The sequence below is a fragment of the Rattus rattus genome, chromosome 7 (genome assembly GCF_011064425.1).
Source record: "Rattus rattus isolate New Zealand chromosome 7, Rrattus_CSIRO_v1, whole genome shotgun sequence".
In the NCBI taxonomy this organism is placed as follows: Eukaryota; Metazoa; Chordata; class Mammalia; order Rodentia; family Muridae; genus Rattus; species Rattus rattus.
The window spans coordinates 50703175-50727305 of NC_046160.1; the positions used below are offsets into that span (position 1 = coordinate 50703175).

The 24131-nt window shown below is 38.0% G+C and overlaps 1 long non-coding RNA gene across 1 annotated transcript in view; it reads left to right on the forward strand.

Annotated features, from left to right (window-relative positions):
• The first annotated feature begins 1707 nt into the window (after window positions 1-1707).
• The window catches only part of LOC116904981, a 143639-nt gene continuing 121215 nt past the window's right edge, over window positions 1708-24131 (forward strand). Inside the window, exon 1 of the long non-coding RNA XR_004388478.1 lies at window positions 1708-1809. This is a non-coding gene — a long non-coding RNA (uncharacterized LOC116904981). The remainder of the gene's footprint in view (window positions 1810-24131) is intronic.

Here is a 24131-nt window from a genome sequence, read left to right on the forward strand (position 1 = left end):
AGACACGTGCTCCACTATGTTCATCACAGCCTTATTTATAATAGCCAGAAGCTGAAAAGAACCCAGATGCCCTTCAACAGAGGAATGGATACAGAAAATGTGGTACATCTACACAATGGAATATTACTCAGCTATCAAAAACAATGACTTTATGAAATTCGTAGGCAAATGGTAGGAACTGGAAAATATCATCCTGAGTGAGGTAACCCAATCACAGAAAAACACACATGGTATGCACTCATTGATAAGTGGCTATTAGCCCAAATGCTTGAATTACCCTAGATGCCTAGAACAAATGAAACTCAAGACGGATGATCAAAATGTGAATGCTTCACTCCTTCTTTAAAAGGGGAACAAGAATACCCTTGGCAGAGAATAGAGAGGCAAAGATTAAAACAGACACAGAAGGAACACCCATTCAGAGCCTGCCCCACATGTGGCCCATGCATATACAGCCATCCAATTGGACAAGATGGATGAAGCAAAGAAGTACAGGCCGACAGAAGCCGGATGTTGATCTCTCCCGAGAGACACAGCCAGAATACAGCAAACACAGAGGCGTATGCCAGCAGCAAACCACTGAATTGAGAATAGGACCCCCGTTGAAGGAATCAGAGAAAGAACTGGAAGAGCTTGAAGGGGCCTGAGACCCCATATGTACAACAATGCCAAGCAACCAGAGCTTCCAGGGACTAAGCCACTCACCTAAAGACTATACATGGACTGACCCTGGACTCTGACCCTCATAGGTAGCAATGAATATCCTAGTAAGAGCACCAGTGGAAGGGGAAGCCCTGGGTCCTGCTAAGACTGAACCCCAGTGAACTAGATTGTTGGGGGAGGCGGCAAGGGGGGGAGGATGGGGAGGGGAACACCCTTAAAGAAGGGGAGGGGGGAGGGGGATGTTTGCCCGGAAACTGGGAAAGGGAATAACACTCGAAATGTATATAAGAAATACTCAAGTTAATAAAAAAAAAAAAAAAAACAAAAAAAAAAAAAAAAAAAAAAAAAAAAAAAAAAAAAAAAAAAAAAAACAAAAAAAAAGAAAAAAAAAAAAGAAAATACTCAAGTTAATAAAAAAAAAAGAATGGACAAGGTAACAATAAAATAATTAAAATTAAAAAAAAAAGAATTCTTTCCTTTGAGCTCTGTGTTTGTTTGACAGGTATTGTCTCAGGTAACTATTCTCCTGAGGATCTGCTTCATTATTCTGACCTTGACATCCATTGGTTTCCTTCTGGATCAAAGGCAAGACATGAATTTTTCACACCTCTATGAAATATCAGAATAATGTGGACCTTCATAATTTAATTTTTAAAACTTAGTATTTGTACCATTGTTTTAAATTGGTGAACTATATCAGTTTTTCTCCTAAGCCATTTTTTTATTGAATGAGGCAAAAAACACTAGACTACTAAAGAGAGCCTCACATGCCTTATACTCTAGACATATATTTGTTGATATTTTATTGTTTTGGCATAGTTTGTCACTGTTTTAATTAGACAATAAATTGTTAAAACAGGTTTTCCTTAGAAGATATATTTTGCTTAGGATTTTAACACAATATTCAAAGTACTTTAGAAACATACCACTCAATTATGTTAAATACTTTTCTTGAAAAGCAAAAGTAAATTTTATTGCTATGTAGGACATAAGCACATAGAGACATTATTTAAAGGTAATAGATATTAACGTCATTTCAGACCCAAGGCAGCGATTGTGGAAACTCTCCGGTGTCTGTTGTTCCTAACCCTGTACAGATTTGGTCACTTAAAGCCTCTCATTGAATCTTTATCATTTGCATTTGAGGTAAGACTTTTGCTGAATTATTTTATGCATTCATGAAATAATTTTTCTCTCTATTCAATTTCTGCCAAGTATTTGTTGCTACATTTATCTGTGCACTATATCTTGAGTTACTATTTGTATAACTTTTAGATAGTTATACTGGTAAGTCATGGTATTCTTATCCCACAATCTTGGTTGATATCATTGTTATGAAGATTGGACAAAATACATTGTGAATATTTTGAAGAAAACCAGTGTGCATGGTAGGTTCTCAAGAAATTAATGGTAAAAGTGGCTTTGCAAGATACCAGCATCTAATTATATTAAAGAAAGTTTTGAAAACAAAAAGAAGTGTTTGATGCTTTTGAATAACCTTTAACACAAGTAATCATATGTAAAAGTAACTTCCATTCACTAGATATAACTGTTACCTCAGAGGCTATTGCTGAATAAGCTCACCCTTTATAGCTGTTTCTGAACTCTGGCTGGCTGGTTCAACTCATCAGCTCTGGCTCGAACTCCTCTCCATGGTGATTGATTCAAATGGATTTCTCTCAGCGACTCTGAGATGCTGACTTTCTCTTCTTAGCATCTAACTCTGACAATCTGTTTTAAACTTCTGTCTCATTCTCATTCTCATTCTGCCTTCACTTACCTGTCTCTGTAAAATTATCCTGGTAAAACTGAGGGCCATCCCATGGGAAGACCAGAAGTCTCAAATGACCTGTATCCCTGAGATCTCTCAGACAATGAGCCACCAACTAGGCAACATACCCCAGCTAATATGAGGCCCCCAATACATATACAGCAGAGGACTGCTTGGTCTGGCCTCAGTGAGAAAAGATGTCCCTAACCTGGAGAGACTTGAGGCCTTAGGGAGTGGGGAGGTTTGGTGAGTTTGGGGTGAGGGGATGGGGACATCCTATTGGAGACAGGGGTTGGGTTGGGTGTGGAGGTATGGGATGGGGAGCACTTGGGGGCAGCAGACTGGCAAGGAGATGAAGTCTGGACTATAAAAAATAATTAAAGAATAAAAATAAAGAAATTAAAATATAAAACACAAACACACACAAAATCCTGCCTTCTCCCCTGCACCACTACTCTTTTGTGTGTCCTTATGAGAATGGGCATATTTTATCCCTGACTTATTCTGTCAAATCTTTCTCTGATTTGTCACTTTTTCCTTCATCAATTAGATGTCACTTTCATACATAGCTGCTTTCTTCTCCAAACGAACCTTATATTACCTATATTGTTTGGGATTAAGGTGTGTATTCAGGGCATGTTTGTATTCCAGACAGAGGAATAAAAGGTGTGTGATGTGTCCTCATCTATCTGGATCACACAGCTCTTGGAGGTCTTTGGATGTCATCCTGTGCCAGAGCAGCCATGTTATTAGATTAAAAATCCTTTATAATTATAGAATAAAGAAAAATGAGACTTTTAAAATAAAAGATATGTTTTGATAAGATAAGTGATTGTTAAGATTGATCTTCCAGAGATCCTTTAGGGTTATCTATTATTTTGTAATCAGCAAATATTTGAACAGTCTTACTCATCATTTGTGTTTGTTAGAATATTTAAAACATGTTAAGCTTTGTTCCTGAACAATATGCCAATTTATGAGACTAATCAACATGTTGGTTTATTTAAGTGGAAGCATAAATCCTAACCTTCTCCTGTTAGCAAAGAATAGTGTCATAGTTTGTTACTGTGATAAAACAATGACAGAGTAGAAGAAAGAGTTTAGTTCATTTTATGTTTCTAAGTTAATGTTCATCACTGTGGGAAGTCAGGGCAGGAGCTGGAGGCACTACTGAAGCAGAGACCAGAAACCATGGAGGAATGGTCCTTCCTGGATGCTTCCCAGGGCTATCTCTCTTAACTCAGCAGAGGTTCACCTAGGATCTTACCAACCACAGTGGGCAGGGCCATTCTATACCAGTTAACAGAGTGCCTCACAGGCATGTTGGCAATTGAGTCTCTTCCTTCCAATGGTATCAGGTTGACAGCTAAAATTAGCTATTGTACCGGGATTTTTGCTACTTTGGGGGCCTTTTTCTTTTATCCTTTTCCACACCCTTTCTCTTATTCTTTCAACCTAACACTAAATATGAGAAAGAAAGAAAAAAGACAGAGAGGTAGGGAAAGAACTCTCTGAATAAATTCAGGGTTTGGAAAGAGGGAGATATTATCATTAGATTACTTCCTGCTTATAAAGGGTGTCGAGATTCTGGGAGCAGGTTGAATCTACACTGTCAGGATATCTAATTATTTCTTCTTCTTCTTCTTCTTCTTCTTCTTCTTCTTCTTCTTCTTCTTCTTCTTCTTCTTCTTCTTCTTCTTCTTCTTCTTCTTCTTCTTCTTCTTCTCCTTCTCCTTCTCCTTCTCCTTCTCCTTCTCCTTCTCCTTCTCCTTCTCCTTCTCCTTCTCCTTCTCCTTCTCCTTCTCCTTCTCCTTCTCCTCCTTCTTCTCCTCCTCCTCCTCCTCCTCCTCCTCCTCCTCCTCCTCCTCCTCCTCCTCCTCCTCCTCCTCCTCCTCCTCCTCCTCCTCCTCCTCCTCCTCCTCCTCCTCCTCCTCCTCCTCCTCCTCCTCCTCCTCCTCCTCCTCCTCCTCCTTCTTCTTCTTCTTCTTCTTCTTCTTCTTCTTCTTCTTCTTCTTCTTCTTCTTCTTCTTCTTCTTCTTCTTCTTCTTCTTCTTCTTTATGGTTGCATCATTACAGGTAATGATGCGGAGTTCCATTGCATATACATCAACCCCATGCATGTTAGCATATTATTCTTAGAGCAAACTTCATATAAGTGAGATAGTTATTCAAAAGTGTATATGGCTTTACAATGTCAAACTGATTCCAAAATTTTATCAAATTTATAGTCCTTACAACATATATCTTTGCAATAGTTTATGTGGTACCTTGTAGTTTGACAATTTTGGAGTTTTGATTTCTTTAAAAAACACAGAAAAATTATAAAATATGTTTTCACTTTAATTCCAGCTCTGGAATATGGGCCTGCTTTAGTTTGTCCACAGCAGCTGACTATGATTTGCCTTGTGCTCGAGCAATGTGTGATGTGCTCTGTTAATGTGTGGTGTTTAGAATTCTGTAAACGTTTCAGAGGGTATATACATGTTAGGTTGTGGTCATTTTGAATGAGGAAGGAATGGTTCTGCACACATTGGTTCTATCAAAAGGTAAGTGGTTTGTGAAATCTATGCTTTCCCATTATTCTGAGCCTGACCCAGGGAAGGCTTTGTCTTTTCAATGCTCAGAGATGTTGAGAGATCTTGACATGGTCACATTTGTGTCATCAATACATATTCATTGGGAATCAGCTTTCCCTTTTTCTGCCCACCTAATGTAATGTAAGTTCTTCCTCAAAAAAAAAAAATCAAATACACCAACAATCCCCACAAAAACAATAAAATAAAGTAAAATCATACCACAATCAAACAAAACACCAAACTGTAACCCAGGAAAATTAGATAGATAGATAGATAGATAGATAGATAGATAGATAGATAGATAGATAGAAAGATAGAGAAATAGATAACACCGTGGTATACATTATATGTTTGTCAACTACTCCTGAGCATAAGGCCTTTCTTGGAGTGATTGGTATGCCCAGTGTCACTTTATTAAACAAAATTGATTTCCCATCTCCCAGAAAGTTTAAGTGACAGGTCAGTTGTTAACCTTTACCCTAGTGGCTAGGTATTCGTTCATTCATTTTTTAATAGAATAAAATAAAATATAATAAGATAGAACAAACACTCGCACATTGAAATTGGGTAAGACAGAGAAACAGAAGAAAAGGAACCCAAGAGAATGTACAAGAATCACAAACTCACTTGTCTGCGTACTTAAGAATTCTAGAAAAACATTAAACTGAAAAACATAATATAAACACAGAGGGCCTGGTATAAACCCATGCAGGCCCATGCATACTACTTCTGCTCTGTGAGACCATGTGTGCTGTGCTCATACTGATCCAGGGGGCCTTGTTTTCTTCATGTTTTTGATCCGTCTGGCTCTTAAAGTTATTCTAGCGACTTTTCTATGGGGTTCCTTGAACTCTGAGGGGATGTATTTAATGGAGCCATCCCAGTTAAGCCTAAATGGTCCTTCTTTCCCATACTGACTGTAAGTCTATATTTGTTACCATTTGCTGCAGGAGGAAACTTCTTTGATGACAGCTGAGCAAGGCACTGAAATATGAATATAGCAGAATATCACAGGAGTCATTTTATCACTACATTTTTTATTCCAGTATTATTTGTTCTCAATGTAGATCCCTTAGCTATCCAGTCTCATGTTTGTGGTCCCCCAAGCAGTGTCAAATATGTGTTCCATCTTCTAGAGTGGGCAGTAAGTCAAATCAGTTAATGGTTGGTTCCTCTCACAGGGTTTGTTTTGCTTTTTCCCAAAAATATCTTGCAGGCAGTATACCATTGTAGATAAAAGATTGGTAGCTGGCTTGATTTTTACATTTCTCTTTCGAGAGTATGTAGTACTTACTACTAGACACTGGAACATAGAGGTGAAGGTTCTATGTAATCGTAACCACCAGTTTAATATCTCCATGTTCAATGGCTCTGTGCGTGTTCAGCAATGGGGCCATGCTGTCAGTTTGTGACGAGCAACCTAGAGTCTTGCCAATAGCCTGGGTTGTTTGAAGATTCCTGTGAATCCCCTATAGCCAACAACGTAATTATATATAACCCCAACTCCAGTACTGGAAACTTCTTTTGGAGACAATAGATGGTCAAATGGAGGAGTGTCTCTTCCATTACTTGGTGATTCTACTTAAAACACTTTCATGTATGTACATATTTTAGGAAGTTTCAACTGTAGTAGACTTTCATACAATTTATTAAATGCTACTCAGTTTTAGGTTTCCCCCTGTATTCTGTCCCCCAAACCCCTCTTTCCCCCACCCCACTTGACTCTCACATTCTAGCCTTGCACCATCCATCCATAACTATCTTGTTTCCCTTTCTTAATGAGATAAAAAGCCTTAAATATTTTGATGTTTTGGACACTTTCTATGTTTAGACACTAAGGATGTTTTTCTCTGAATTAGAATCTATGACTCTGTATCTACTATAGTAATGAACACATCTTCTGCCAAAAATAAACATATGTATAATCTATTGAAAATAGACTTATTTCATATATTATATTCTAATTATGGTTTCCCCCCAGATTCTCCCAGGTCATCCCCACTTTGTCACCCACACAAGTTCATACCCCTCTTCTGCTCATTAGAAATGGTGCCATGAGATTTTTAGGAAAATGGATGCAACTAGAAAAAAAAGCCTATGGAAGGTGACCCAGGAAGACAAATGTGGTTTGCATTCATTGGCATGTGGCTAATACCTGTGATGCCAATGATAAACAAGCTACACTTCACAGACAACACTCACAGCAGCAGGAACAGAACAATTCAAAATTCATTTATTCAATAAATATTAAAGTTATACTGACAATACCTGCCGTTGGATGCCATTCAACAAAAAGGAGAAAAGCATACTGGCGTAACTTTTGAACTAAATAGAAGAATGAATTAAATATGTATTGATTTCATATCAAATAGACCACACCCTGAGATGGCCTCCGTTCCCCTAATACCTGAATAAAATACACATTATCAGAAAGCTCAGCAGTTAGCACTGTCGTGTTTCAATGGATTTTCCTTCACTTCTTTTTAAATTATCTCTACATTTTTAATATGGTAAAATTGGATATTTCTTGCTCTTCTAGTTTCCTTGTAGCACACTACCCCCAAACTTAATGGCCTCAAATAAAAAATGTATTTCCCTCATATTCTTGGGTAGGCGACTCTGCTGCTTCCACTGAGTTTCCTCTCTAGACTGCATTAACCTTTGAGGGGCAGCTGAAATGAAGGGCACGGGAGGAGCCCAGTGGGATGACAGTATTACCTTTGCATGGTTCCTCATTGTCCAGTTCACAGGGCCACGCATATGAATGCTGAACCTGCTCTATGCCATGAAGCAGGTCCTGCAAAATTCACTCTTTTGTTTTAAATAAATTTTAATAACTTATTTTTTATTCACTTTACATCTTGATCACAACCTCCTCCTTCCTTCCCTTCCAGTTCTATCTTTACAAGTCCCTATTCCCATTTAGCCCCTCCTCTTTTCCTCAGAGAAATATAAGCCCCCCCATTGGATATCACCCCACTCTGGAGTATCTCATTCCAGGAGGACTAGGCACACCCTCTTTTACTGAGGCCCAATCAGGCAGTCCAGGTAGGGGGAGAAGTTCCATTTGCAATGAACGAAGACTGAAACAGCCCCTGCTCCAATAGTTAGGGGTCCTATATGAAAACCAATCTACACAACAGTCTTTATACAGGTTCCCTGGTTGGTGGTCTAGTCAGTCTCTGTGAACCCCTATTGGTCAAGTTTAGGTGACTCTGTAGGTCTTCTTGTGGTGTCCTTGGCCCCTTTGGCTTGCTAATTCTATCCTTCAACAGTACTCCCTAAGCCCCGCATCATATTTGGCTGTGAGTCTCTGCATCTGCCTCTGTCCACTGTTGGATGAAGCCGCTCAGGAGACAGTTATGCTAGGTTCCTGTTTGCAAACATAGCAGAGTATCATCAATAGTGTCAGGAGCTGGTTCTCCCACACAAGATGGATCTCAAGTGGAGCAGTCATTGTTTGGCTGTCCCCTCAGTCTCTGCTCCATCTTTATCCCTGCACATCTTGCAGGCAAGACAAATTTTGGGTTGAAGATTTTGTGGGAGTATTGATGTCCCCCTGCCTCCTCTGGAAGTCTTGCCTGTCTACAGGAAGTTGCCACTTCAGTCTCTTTATCTCCTTCTAGTAGGAATCTCAGCTTGTTTCCCTTTGTAGACTCCTTATATTCTTCTCTGTCCCAGGTTTCCAGCTAATCCCAGAGATGCTGCCCATGGATTTCCATTCTCACTCCCAGTCACTTCCCTCCACCCCCCACACCTGATCACCCCTTCCTCAACTCCTCTCCTATCCAATTTCCTCTCTTCATCCACCACATATGACCAGATTCTTCTTCTGGGTGAGATTTATGCACCCTCCCTTGGGGCCTCCTTATTACCCGGTTTCTTTGGGACTGTGGATTGTAGTCTGGTTTCCTTCATTTTATGACTAATAACCACTTAAAAGTGAGTGCAAATCTTATGTGACTTTCTGGCTCTAGGTTACGTTTTTCAGAATGATATTCTCGAGTCCCATCCATTTACCTGCAAAAATCGTGATGTCTTTGTTTGTAATAGCTGAATAGTATTCCATTGTGTAGATGTACACATCCATTCTGCAGTTGTAGGACATCTAGCTTCTGGCAGGTTTTGCTATTATGAATAAAGCTGCTATGAACATAGTGGAGCAAGTGTCCCTGTGGTACACCTTTTGGGTATATGCCCAGGAGTAGTATAGCTGTATCCTGAGGTAAAACTATTCCTAGTTTTCTGAGAAACTGCCAAACTCATTTCCAACATGGTTGTACAAGGTTGCATCCCAAATAGCAATGAAGGAGTGTTTCCCTTGCTCCCCAATGTCACCAGCATGGTATATCACTTGAGTTTTTGATCTTCGCCATTCTAACTGGTATAAGGTGGAATCTCAGGGTCATTTTGATTTGATTTTATTGATGTCTAGCAATGCTGAACATTTCATTGTGTTTCTCAGACATTAGAGATTCTTTTGTTGAAAACTCTGTTTGGATCTTACCCCATTTTGAAAATTGGGTTATTTGGTTTGTTGGTGTTTAGTTTTACTATTTGCAGATGATATGATAGTGTATGTAAGTGACCCTCCCCCCAAATTTCTACTCTTTTATGACATTTGGTCATCAAAGAAACCTGCAAAAAGATGTGATTCTACAAGTGGAGAAATGTCGATTTCTGTTGTTTGTAAGCCCATGGAATCAACTGCAGAAAGGCACACAGGGAAGTAGGAGCATAAAGAATTCTACTGGTCACATGGCTGAATACATATCACAATGGTGATTCATATCACAATAGAGAAATATGTTTTACGGCCAGTCATATCATTTCAACTTTACATCTGTTCACTATGCATGTAAGGACAATGGTGCATCTGACTTTCATTGGTGTATACACTATGGCTTTCAATATAAAATTTCATTTCAATCTGACACCAAAGCACATATTTAGCCAAACTTATGAGTCTTGTTATATTTGTAGCAAATGCAGTTTTATCATGTTTTGCGTAAGTGTTTGGGGGGGGGGGATTATGCAGACTTTAAATACTTTATTGACTGCAAGTTCTGCATATATAAGCAGCAATTACATTAAATTTAGTTGAAGTTTTACTTTATATGTATTTATAATTTTAGCCATTTATGGTCTTTAGTAAATATGAAATTATTGTTAAAAGATAAAATAGTGTACCCTGTCCAGAAACACATTATAATGCTATAAGATCAGTGAGTTAGTAAGGTCACATGGCCAGATGAAATTTGGAGAACGACCTAATAAAGTTAACCCTTTTCTTGTACTTGATGTCTTCAAGCACCTGTACCCAATGAGATCAAGGCTATCTCGAAGCCCTGGGCAGGGAGCGGCAAGGGGTGGTGGATGGGGAGGGGAACACCCTTATAGAAGGGAAGGAGGAGGGGATAGGGGGCTTATGGGCAGGAAACCAGGAACTGGAATAACATTTGAAATGTAAATAAGAAATACCCAATTAAAAAAAGAGAGAAAAAAATATAAATAAAAAATATCCAATAAAAAATAAACTCTGCAAAAAGAAAAAAAAAAAGAAAAAGAAAGAAAAAAAGAGTAAATTCTGGAGTGAAGCCTGATGGTGCTCACCTGTAACCAGAGAACGTGGAAGGATGAAGTTCAAGAATAATGAGTTTGAGGAAAACCTGTGTTACAGACCAAGAACTTGGAGGAACAACCAAAACTAAAAACAAGAAGTAAATTCTGTCTCTAATGTTAGAATCTGAAAAGCAAAAGCCTGTCTGTCTTTATCTCTAGACACAGAATTAGAAGATATAAACACAAACAGCTCTTCTAAAAAAAATTGATAACAATAAAATGTTATCACACCATTTATGGTTTCTTGTCCTATATATTTCATTGAAAATATTTTATTAAAATATATCATTCTGTTTCATGTAGATGCAGTTTATTCATTTTATTATTAAAAATATACTCCCGTGTTTTTATATCAAGATATATTCATATACTCTTGGTTGTTTCTAGATTTTCCTGGTTCAGCACTACAGTTAAAATGAATGTATTACATCTCCTTATGCATGTGAATATTCATAGAGTTTCCCTGGATTACATGTCTAGATATGGAATTTCTAAACTTTATAAAATATGTGTTCGAATTTTTTGATAAAGTCAAATCATTTTCAAAGAATTTGTAAAATTTAACACTGCTGCAGTATAAATTTTCCTACTCAAGTTTTAATTTTCAGATATCTTACTCATTGTCCATTTAGAGTATTAAATTGCATAGTATTTTATTCATAATCATGATTTTTGCTTGGTAGAGCGGTTATCATTACCTATTTATTATTGTATCCTTTTCTTGTGCTATGTTTGTTTTATTTTCATATCTTTTAAAACCTCTTCTGTTTGTTTGTCTTCTTTCGTGTTTTCAAAAGTTCTGTGTATAAACATCATATGATAACATCTGTGCATTTGCTAAAGTAACTTCCTTGAGCAGGAAAGATGGCTCAATGATTGACAGTCTGACCGTGTGAACCGAGGAACTGGGTTCTGATCTCGTCACTCACATTGAAAGCTAGGCAAACTGGCACACATGGCTTTAGAAGCAGAAAACAGAAAGATCCCTGAACTCACTGGTCAAGAAATCCAGCCAAGCCAGGTCGTTCTACCTTTGATGATTATCTCAAAAATAGAAGTAGAGAGCATAAGAGGGAGAGGTCAATGTCTACTTCTGGCAGCCACATGAATCTTTATGCATTTACACAGCAAATCAAGATATAGATAAGAAAAAATCTATAGGCTGTGATTTATATGATATATATACATACATATATATACATATATATATCCTATGTTAATAATTATACTTTCTTTTCATCAATAAAGAATCACCAGGTAAATATAATAATACAACTTCAATGAATTATTGGGTTTCTTTTCTTGCAAAAGGAAAAATATACCTTTGACAGTAAACTGTAAATGACCCCATGACAGTACGGGATTTTGTGTGGTATTTCCCAACGTTGATGTCACACCCTAGGAACATGTATTTCTATGCTTAAACTTATTAAGATAGCTATAAATTAAAAGACACAGGCAGATGCCTGTGTATCCGGCATTCAGAAAGCAGAGAGAAGATGACAGTTTGAAGTTGCCCTTTGCTACATAGTGAGCTCTTGTAGCTTGGCTTCTATATTGAGAATGAGTATAATTCAGAAGAAAGAAAACCCAAAAGGGGATAAGGTGTATTTTTACCTACTTTGCCTCTTTTTCTATTATCTTTATTGAAAAGTATTAGCACTAGAATCTATCAAGCGAAGTCATTTTTTGCTCTTTATTTTCGAATAGATTTTAGTTCCTAGAACTTTTGTACATTGTTCTATGTATTTTAAGTAACACAGATCTCCTCTTTCTGATTAACAAAATATACTGTATCAGATTACAGATGTTAGAAAGAAACTTTTGCATCCAAGAACATAATGCTTTATATTTTAAAGTCCGCTTAAGTGGATTTATTTTTAGTTTAGTTTAGTATTTGATTGTTTCGTTTCAATTTTGTCTTTCTTTTCATTTGCTTTCATTCTGTTTTACTTTTGTTCGAAAACAGGAAATGATCCTCTGCCAAGGGCAAACATGTTGAATTTAGTTTAACATCACAAATCTTGGAATTTTTGAGTAAGTCCTCAAATGGATACAATCTTTATTAATTATATTGTTTGGATAAAAATAGAGAGGCATGGCTAGCTTTGTGTTTCCAGCCGTCTGATTTAACATCTCTGCATTTTTCCTGGCATTGCTACTACCTGACTCCTTTGTGGGTATAGTCTGTCAGTGACAGCAAGGTAAATTCCTAACTCAGCTTAACATAAACATTTTCTCCAAAGAAATTATTTCCATATCGCTCCTGGTTTTCTTCTTGGCATTGAAAGAGCAATGCCCTTCCACACACCTTTTCCCACGTAATCACCTGTCCCTGATTTGAAATAACAAAGAGCTGCACATTGTACCTCCTGTCCGGAATGTGCCTGGCTCAGTGCTGTGATTTATGACCTGAGCATCCGACACTCTCCATATATTATCAAGGAGGCCTTAAATAAAAGCAAACACAAGCTTGTGATAGAAAACCTTGTCAACACACATGAAATTAAACACATACATGCTCTAACGTGCGGTTTTTCCTTTTTTATTTCGACTTTTAAAATGATTAAGATAGGTAGACATCCGTGCTGGATAGGATTTCACATTTCAAACCTGAGATTGGAAGGGAATCTTCCCACAAGGAGAAGGCACAGGATATTTAGGAGAGTATCCGCTTGGTTTCTACAAGGACATGGTAAGGGCTAGATTGGGCTCTCCATGGTCTGTAAACTACTCGCACCATCATTAACCACAGGGCTAGAATGCCTCATTCCAGATGCTCTGGCCAATGGACCGTAAAATTGCGAAGCATTTCGGGCCAAGCCCAAGATTTTAAAAGCCCCCACCCCTCTCCTCTCAACAGTCTAACCCCCAATTCCCTCTGAAAAGCTGCTCATTATTCTTCCTCTGTCCCCTGATCTAAGCAAAAGAAACCCTTCTGGAATCAATTAGAAATGTCTGCCCTTGATGAGGTTTGCACGTGAGTTTAGAGCTGTGAGGCCGTGGTAGTGGCGGCCAACAGCTGCATTTTCGGGTGGTAAAGTCTGAGGAGGAATTTTCCAGGGTTTATTTACCATCATAAAATTTTTTTTAATAGGCAAGACATGTTGAGAGACAATCTTGTGTGCCTTTGAAAGTGAAGTTAAATTAGAATTGTATGTTTATTTCATTCATAATGAGGAGAGTGAAGATGTGTACTGGATCTGCCTTTTCCTAAAGAGGCTGTACCCAAAAATTAGACAGTCGAATAGGGGTATTCCTGCAGGGGGTGAAAGTGGGGGAGCATTTATTATCTCCTTATTCATATTAATGGCCAGACAAATGAATATAGTCAAGGTTAAAGGAAATCAGAGTCTACTTCCTAAAATAATATGTATTAATAGAACACCTTATTTATTTATAGATGTCAATTTACATGTGATTTAGGTTTTAACATTACTCAATTAATATACTGCCACATAATAATGAAAAATTATTGATCCACATTGCACCTTAACTGCTAACACTTTTGAGTTCTACATACATACACACATACATGCCTAATTCATACAGAGAAATATGCATACATATGGAATAACATTTAATTTGAACTTTAGCAACCTTCCTGGCCTTATCTCTCCTCTGGTATGGTACAGACATACTTACTGGAAGTCTAATTTTATTTCTTACACTGTCTAAAGAAATCATTTGTTTCAAGTGAGGATTTTATTACTGCATCGATCATTTTATTCCACCAGGAAATGATATCAACTCTCTTTACTGTCCAGTCACACCATTCAGCATAGCGTTTTAGTTCCTAGATATGCCTTATAATCAAATTGGAAATGAATTAGATGTTTTTGTTTGCATTTTATATGTATGTGCATTGTCCTACATGAACATATGTATGCATACTTCATACTTTCAGAACCAGAACAGGGAATTGGGTTCCCTGGAACTGGGGTTATGAGGGGTTGTAAACTATCTGATATAGGGGCTGGGAATTGAATCACCAAGTTTTGCCAGAGCTACAAGTGCTCTTAAATGCTGAGATATCTATCCAACTTCCCAAGTTAAACTTACTATCATTGCTGTTACTCCATAAAATAGGTCTACTGCTGTCCCACAGTAATTGGGATGTGTAGTACTACGCCCCCTCTTGTACTGTCTATTTATTTCAAAACAACAACAAAAATAAGCTTAAATTTAAATTCTTGGGAAGACTCATGTAGACATTTGCCCATGATAAATTTGATTTCTAAACAGAAGAGTGATAGGTAGTATAATTGTATGAAAGTCTAATGCCTGCCACTCTGAGATAAAAATGGCTAACAGTCATTGTGTGCCTAAAACATTCCAGAGTAAAGTACTGCATACAAAGAACAATAAGAAAAAAGGAATTACCTTTAAAAACAACGCACCATTTATGATTTTCCATATCCAGAAACATTCAGCATGTCATCGATAATCCAGGCTGCCTATAGTTAAGATAAAAAAAATTACATAGAGTCCTCAAACATATTCTAGAATTTACCTTTCAAATAGTTACAACATAGAAATCTTGAACAATATATCCACCCCCTGTAGAGTATTTCATACATGATCTTTCTTAAAGATATTCACATCTTCAAGAAAATTTGTTCACTAAAACCTCAGTACTTAGAAATAGCCTGAGAGACAATGGCAAACAAAGTCATGAAGTCTAAAATGGGAGAAAACAGAAATCTGCTTCTCTGACTCTGCTATGACAGGACTTCCAGCAGACGAAGCAACAATAGTGTCCAATGGCGCTGGGCAGAGCAAGGCACAGAAAACCAGCAGCTCATGCAGTTACTTGTCAAAACGTTCAACGTCACTCATAAATTTGTTCTTCACTTAGTATGTTCTTTATACACTTTACAGAATCCAAAGTCATTGGTAAATGCATAGTTTCCTTTATTTTTTAACATTTGATTTTTTTGTTGGATATTTTTATTTACATTTCAAACATTATCCCCTTTCTCAATTTCCCATCCACAAACCGCCTATCCCATCCCCTTTCTCCTTCTTCTATAAGGGCGTTCCCCCCACCCATCCACCCACCCCTTCCCAGCTCCCCGCCCTGACATTCCCCTACACTGAGGCGTCCAGACTTGGCAGAACCAAGGGCTTCTCCTCTCACTGATGCCCAACAAGGCCATCCTCTGCTACATATACAGCTGGAGCCATGTCTCTGTCTATGTTTACTTTTCAGATGGTGATTTAGTCATTGGGAGCTCTGGTTGGTTGGTATTGTTCTTCTTATGGGCTTGCAATCCCCTTCAGCTCCTTTAATCGTTTCTCTAACTTCTCCAGTGGAGACCCTGTTCTCAATCCAATGACTGGCTGCTAGCATTAACCTCTGTATTTGCCATGCTCTGGCAGAGCCTCTCAAGAGACAGGCTTTTGTCAGCATGCACTTTTTAGCATCAGCAGTTTTGTCTTGGTTTGGTGCCTGTATGTCTATGATTGGAAGCCCAGGTGGGGCAGGCTCTGAATGGCCATTCCTTCAGTCTCTGCTCCAAACATTGTCTCCATATCCTCTCCTATGAACATTTTTGTTCCCCCTTCTAAGAAGGACTGAAGCATCAGCACTTTGGTCATCCTTCTTCTTGAGCTTCATGTGGTCTGTGGATTTTATCTTGGGTAATCTGAGCTTTTGGGCTAATATCCACTTATCAGTGAGTGCATACCATGTGTGCTTTTTGTGATTTGGTTACCTCACTCAGGATGACGTGTTCTAGATCCATCCATCTGCCTATGAATTTCATGAAGTCATTGTTTTTGATAGCTGAGTAATATTCCATTGTGTAGATGTACCACAATTTCTGTATTCATTCCTCTGTTGAAGGGCATCTAGTTCTTTTCAACTTCTGGCTATTGTAAATAAGGCTGCTATGAACATAGTGGAGCTTGTGTCATTGTTATATGTTGGAGCATCTTTTGGGTATATGCCCAAGAGAGGTATAGCTGGGTCCTCAAGTAGTGCAATGTCCAATTTTCTGAGGGACTTCCATACTGATTTCCAGGGTGGATGTAACAGCTTGCAATCCCACCAACAATGGAGGAGTGTTCCTCTTTCTCTACATCCTTGCCAGCATCTGTTGTCACCTGAGTTTTTGATCTTAGTCATTCTGACTGGTGCGAGGTGGAATCCCAGGATTGTTTTGATTTGCATTTCCCTGCTGAGTAAGGATTTTCAACATTTCTTTAGGGGCTTCTCAGCCATTCAATATTCTTCAGTTGAGAATTATTTGTTAATTCTGTACCCCATTTTTTAATCAGGGATATTTGATTCTCTGTAGTCTAACTACTTGAGTTCTTTGTATATATTGGATATTAGCCCTCTATCGGATGTAGGATTGGTATCCTTTTATATTGGTGGCATCTTATACAGGCTCAAATTCCCATCAAAATGCCATAATGTAAATCTTTCTGGGAAACCTGGAATATATGCACAGCACAATACGTTAACTTTTCCTGTATTTATCTCTGACAGTTTTAGTTTAGCCTTGAATATTTACTTCACTCTGATATATCACAGACACACACACACACACACACATACACACACACACACACACACACACATATATATATATATATATACATACATATATGCATAAATGAGAGACCTTTCTAACCCTATTTTCATATTTAGGAGTCCATGCTAGGTGTGTGATTTTAAAAGAACAAAGGGTAAAGGTCTTCTGTTGCAAATAGTTTTCTTGATAATGTGTGATAAGTATTCCTGTGGTTATAGAAAATGTTTAAAGATTGTCGTTAGGGATAATGTTGGATTAGTAAATTAGCACTTGCAGATTCTTTTCCAATAACCATTCACTAACCACTCCCATAAGAACTTGGTGTCTCTACCACCAACCAGTAAACCAGGTTCCAAGTACTAGGCCTGGTTTCCCTCTTGTCGACTAGGTCTTATCTTTGCATCAGATGGAAACCACTACAGAAAATTACAACCAAATAAAATATCCCTACACATCTGTAGCAAATATGCAACTTGGTCTTCATGGGGCTGCCCTACCAACTGAAACAGGGCAGTCAGGGTCTCAGATTCCTACCATTACTTCCCTTCTGACTATCTGGTTGAGCCTCAGTTGGAGAGGATGTACCGAGACCTGCTAGGACTAGATGCCCAGTGGTACCTAGGTGAGGAGAAGGGGTGGGAGAAGTGTGGGGAGGGGCTTGTAAGAGTAGAACTGGGAAGAAAGGAGAGAGGGGGCTGAGATTTGAATGCAAAGTAAGGTTATAAAAAGCATAAAAAAGCAGCTTTGGAGCCAAGTCCCAATGTATACATATACAAAACTATACTATACCTACCTGTCAGGAAAAATTGCAGAAGAGGGGATAGGGAAAAAAGATTTTAAGAGTTAGAGATCAGGAAATTTGATGCGAGATTGTGTCTCCTAGTAATATCAGAAATATTATACCCACAAAATCTCACAAACATGACTGTACAAGCATGAACTGTACAAAAAGAAGAAAAAGAAGAATAGGATGAGGAAGAAAAAGAGAAGGAGAAGGCGGAGGAGGAGGAAGAAAAGGAGGAAGAGGAGGGAGGGAAGAGGGGAAGGGAGGAGGAGGGAGAGGAGGAGGAGGAGGAGGAGGAGGAGGAGGAGGAAGAAGAAGAAGAAGAAGAAGAAGAAGAAGAAGAAGAAGAAGAAGAAGAAGAAGAAGAAGAAGAAGAAGAAGAAGAAGAAGAAGAAGAAGAAAGAATGGCAATGCCAAAGTGGATGGAGACCACCATGGGGTCTCAAACCTATACTCACACTATAGGTAATTGAGTGAAACTGAGAGTGGGAGAGATCTTCCCCATGAAGAGCAGATAGATTAGTGGTTCAGTTTTAAACCCTGAGCTCTGAAAACATAGAAAATAATATGATCTGGACTTAATAGGGTAAATTTAGAAATATTTATGTATATACATATATACATGTAATGACAATTAATGAAAAAGTCATGAATCTGAAAGAGACTGGAGAGGGGTATATGGAACAGTTTGGACGGAGGAAAGGGAAGGGAGAAATATGACTATATCATAGTCTCAAAATTTTAATGAATATAATATACATTTTAAAACTTTTAAAAAGATAAAATTTACTGTTATTTCATACTTATATAGTTATCCTGTGGAGAGGAATGTATTACAGGGGCTCTGAAAGGAGTGAGGTTGGCAGTTGGTCATGACATTTCCTGCTTTACTGGATATAAGAACATGGAAAACTCAGCTGAGGTGATACTGGTCCTGAAGATGTTCTGGATGCACTCAGCACCATGTCAATTCATACCTGAAAATTAATCCAAATAACTGAATAAATGAAAGCACATAATAGAAAACCAGTTTTCTTGCTCTAAAGTCACATTAGGAAGCTCCTTAGTGGCGAAGAGAGAGTTCACAAGGTCTCAAGTCAGGGGAAATAATTGAGATTTCCAAAAATGAGCCTGGAACTAATTTACAATTGAGGGAATATTGGAATATTGGAAATTAGCACACCTTGGCCAGTTTCTTTGATTTAAATGACTGAGTCTGTAGGAAAGCTTTTAGAGAATCTTGGTGCCAAGAACTGTTGATAAGTGTGCAGAAGGAACATTCAGTAAGAAGAGGTTATTATCCATGTGCCTTCAGTAACAGCTGCCAGAGGCAGATAGCTGTTCTTTTTCCTTATAAAGTCGCAGAGATGTCATGGAGGTGTCACTCACAAAAAGAGATCTCAGTGTGAGTCACATCAATATTCTCTAATAAACACGTTGAAACGTTTAATCAGAATGCATCAGGCAGATTTGCTTCTCCATATTTTATTAGTGATACTGTGTGGAAATCACAGTGCAACCCAGCTTTTTGTTTTTGTTTTTTTTTTATTTTACTAAATGTTTTTCAGATGGTTCCTGATTGCTCTTGGTGACGTTGTATATAATTTCTACTTACTGTTGACTTCACTCTACCATTTAAAAATAAAAACACTACTTTATTCTACCTGAAATGACACTGGTACCTCAGGTTTCTTTTATTCCCAGAAGAACCTTTGAGGACGATGTTTACCTTTTAAATTTCTAATCCACTCCCCATATGAAGAGACTTTGAAAAATAAAGAACTCTTTTCTGTGTTTTATGGGAATGAATATAAAGAAATCTAGTCATAGTTATGACACATTTGAAAAGTGCTGCATTCATATAACCATAGGGCACACTGCACTGTGTTTCCTTTGACCCAGCATTCCCCACTTCCTTTCTTTTTCATATGCCACTCTTTCGTCAGATGTTCAATGTTTTCTTGGGGTGGAGAAGATTTTGGAGATGAAATTCATGCCTTCATTCCCACATGCTCTCTGTCAATGAGCTGGACTCTGTCCTGGCTATCAGCATTCTCTTCTAGCGATATCTCCCCCTTTTCCCTTTGATCATTTTCAGTTTTCTCTCACGCAATACAAATTTGCTTACCTATTTCTGCCCAGTACTATCCTAAGTCATCTGCTATATAATTCCTTATCAATGTATATTGATAGCAGATTCTCCAGAGAGGAGACTCTTTTGAAGGTAGAATGGGCTCATGAGGATGCACTTGGGAGAATGAAAGTCTGCTCAAAGAAGCTAAGCTTCCCATTTGAATTGCATATCAAGGGTTTTCTGCATTCTCATCACTTCAGATGATCCCTCTCACAGACTCCCATTCCTGATAACTACCCATGTCAGGAAAGACATAAGGAACAACAGTTTACCTGCAGAAAGGCCTTTAGAGATCAAAATCCATGAATAAACTTTACTTTCATTTTTTAATTAAAATGTTAACTCATTTTTAAAATTCAACACCTAAGTATTATATTTCCATCATTTCCACCATCCTGTCTCCCACCTGAGAATTTTACTTTCTAAGCGTAACAGGATAAAGTAACTACCTTTGCCATAAAGACAGGTCTGATCTTGTGTCAAAGCTGTGATGCTAACAGACTGTTCAACTTAGCGACTCACGCCTCTGAGGCAAAGGCAGAAATAAACCTCTCCACTCGTAAGCTAAATCCAGTCCGTATGTATGGTTTACCTGCACAGAATTACTTTTTAGAATTTAAAACTATATTGAATGAACTGAAAACGTTAGATCGAAAGGTTTTAAAAATCACAGCTGAATGTGATTGTTTTTAAAGTTTAAGGAAAACCTGTCCTTCCCACCCCCCAAGAGTCAACATTCTTCTTAACTTTCCCCAAACATTAAATGCTTGGAGCTATTGTTTCTTCGTTTTGATGTGAAGTACAGAATAAATATGCACACTGCTCATAAGTTTATATGTGCATGCAATGTGACCAAGGGCGAGATGATCCTTTTAAGCACAAGAAAGACACAAGATATTTTGGAAAATCCCATTGTTTTATGAGGTTTGGTTATCACTTGTCTACAGTTTGTTTGAATATAGATGGTTGATAACTGAATGTTATAAGACTACAGAAGGATGACCAAAATGCGGATGCTTCACTCCTTCTTTAAAAGGGGAACAAGAATATCCTTGGGAAGGGATACGGAGGCAAAGTTTAGAACAGAGGCTGAAGGAACGCCCATTCAGAACCTGCCCTACATGTGGCCCATACATATACAGCCACCCAATTAGATAAGATGGATGAAGCAAAGAAGTGCAGGCCGACAGGAACTGGATGTAGATCTCTCCTGAGAGACACAGCCAGAATATGGCAAATATATAGGAGAATGTCAGCAGCAGACCACTGAACTGAGAACGGGACCCCTGTTGAAGGAATCAGAGAAAGGACTGAAAGAGCTTGAAGGGGCTTGAGACCCCATATGAACAACAATGCCAACCAACCAGAGCTTCCAGGGACTAAACCACTACCCAAAGACTATACATGGACTGACCCTGGGCTCCAACGCATAGGTAGCAATGAATAGCCTAGTAAGGGAACCAGTGGAAGGGGAAGCCCTTGGTCCTGCCAAGACTGAACCCCCAGTGAACGTGATTGTTGGGGGGAGAGCGGTAATGGGGGAAGGATGGGGAGGGGAAAACCCATATAGAAGGGGAGGGGGAGGGGCTAGGGGTATGTTGGCCTTGCAACCGGGAAAGGGAATAACAATTGAAATGTAAATAAGAAATATCCAATTTAATAAAGATGGGGATAAAAAAAGACAGAAGTATTTTTCTACTTATAAAGTGATGTTATAAAGTTAGAGCATATTGGGTAAAATAGGACAAAGTTAAACAATAAATGCTTTAGAAACACTTCAATGGTTTGGCTACGCTGAGACCCTATAGTTTGCCAGGTCAGGACTGCGTTCTGGAGGACGCAGTCTTCGCGGAGAAATTATGTACTAGAGAAGGCTTTAATTCTTTCAGGCCATATATCTAAGGTGAGCTGGCAAATAGAAGAAAAGGAAGTTGTACATCCCTGTGACTTTTAAGTTGTGGAAATAAATAAGGCTTCTTCTCATAGTTTAAAGAAGCTAGTTAAAACCTGAGGTAAACACGTAGGGAGAGCTAACTCCTTTTCCAATGCCATCAGTTGAGCTGTTTAAAAATTGGCAGCTTTTCTTTGCACAAATGCCTGCATCCACAAGCAGTTTTTGATGGAGACACAGAAATAAATGTTATTCATAAATTTTGTACATTTAGATATGACACGCAATTGCTAGAGCATTCAATATAAACAAGTGGAGATAATTTTAAAACATAAGAATGTATGGCTCAAATCACACAACTGGTGTCATACTAAAAATCAGCATTAAATTAAAATTCTCAAAAGTGTATATTGCATATAGCCAACCATGGTTTTAGATTTTAATGTTGAATAGTACTTTTTTGTTACCGTCTTCTCTTCTATTGCACTGCTGGGTTGTACTGAATGTAACTTGTGTGTGTGTGTGTGTGTGTGTGTGTGTGTGTGTGTGTGTGTGTATGCACGTGCATGTGCGTGTGTGTCTGTGTATGATGTGTTTTACATGACAGCCTAAGGACAGAAGACTAACACATGTCCTGTTTACATTTGAATCTTAAGTTCAACATACTTGAATTGCTATAATGTTTAAATGTTGGAAATAGGTGTTAGGAAAAAATGAGTACACAAAGACCAAGTTATTTACTAAATAAAATACTTGGGACCTGGACCAAATAGTATGGTTACCTCTTTCTCAGTGGAGTTTGAGTGATTACATCTGGCTTGGCAAAAGTGGTTTGGTTTATCTTATTGTAGAATCCATGTAATGCTTCTATTATACTGTTTACATTGCTGATTGAAAACTAATATACAGTATATCCAGTTCGAGTTGTCTGTTTCCAGGATAGCTTTTGTATGGCAAAGAATCTTCCCATTGGATTGTAAAACATACCTGAATTTAAGACCCTTTTAAGTATACCTATCATAAAAGACCATTTTTCTTTCTATTAAAAATGTTCTTAATTGATCATTCCTGTTTATGCAAGGAACCATTATGTTAGAACATTTGGGAAGAATTAGGTTACTGTTATTGAAGCATCCATGTGCTATGTCTGTTCCATTTACTGGAACTAAAAGATCCACTCGTCACTCATGTGCCCAGGAATACCAATTCAGTATCAGTTTTGTGAGGAAACCATCATCATAGTGGCTATGGGCAGAAAGGCAGAACTCATACAAATCTATTTGGGTTCAGACTTTGATATTTACCATATGTATGAATATTGTGTGAATTTTAACCCTTTTGGGGAACTCCTGATGAACTATTGAAAGTATCTAATTGAACGTTTTTAGTAAGGATCTTAGCTTACATCTAAATATTTAGCATTTCTGTATGCTTTATAGCAATTTTAAATAGTAAATACGAAATGGTGGAAGTATTAATAGTTGCTAGTTGTTATTGCTCACGATCAGTAGAAGAATTATATCAGTATCAGGAATTAATACAAAGTAAGGAGAAAAGACAAACAAGCAATTACACATCATACCAGTCTTTTAGTATCGAAGAGTTATGGCAATAATATTTGATAAGTACTGTATTAAAATGATTCACAGTATTATATTAGGGAGCATAAACATATCCATAACTGTGATGGGTAGCAAAATTTCCAAGGTGGATGTTGTGTAAGCAGGAGTTCACCCTGACTTCTTCACATTTTAAAGACATGAGAGGCAGTACCCAAACCAAGTAGCGTCATTTAGAGATTGGAAGAGAAAAACAAATAACTAACAAGGTAGGAAACTGAGAATGTTGCTATACAGCCATAGCTTTGAGTGAGGATTTTGAAAAGGCAAAGGATGGAATTAGAAAAACTAAACAAAATTAACTCCAGAAAAAATTGTCTATGGATGAAAAACATACGGAGAATGCCACTGGTGCGTTTTAAGACGAGAGCATATTTTATTGGATGGGCTTTTTAGTATAATCATCAAAGTAGCTTTATAAAGAAGGAAAAGGCCGAGGAGGCCATGAGAAAGGAAACACATCAGAAATGTGTTAGAGCGAGTCCAGCAAGAGATAGAAGCAGCCAGAGGGAAGTCACTCTAGAGGAGT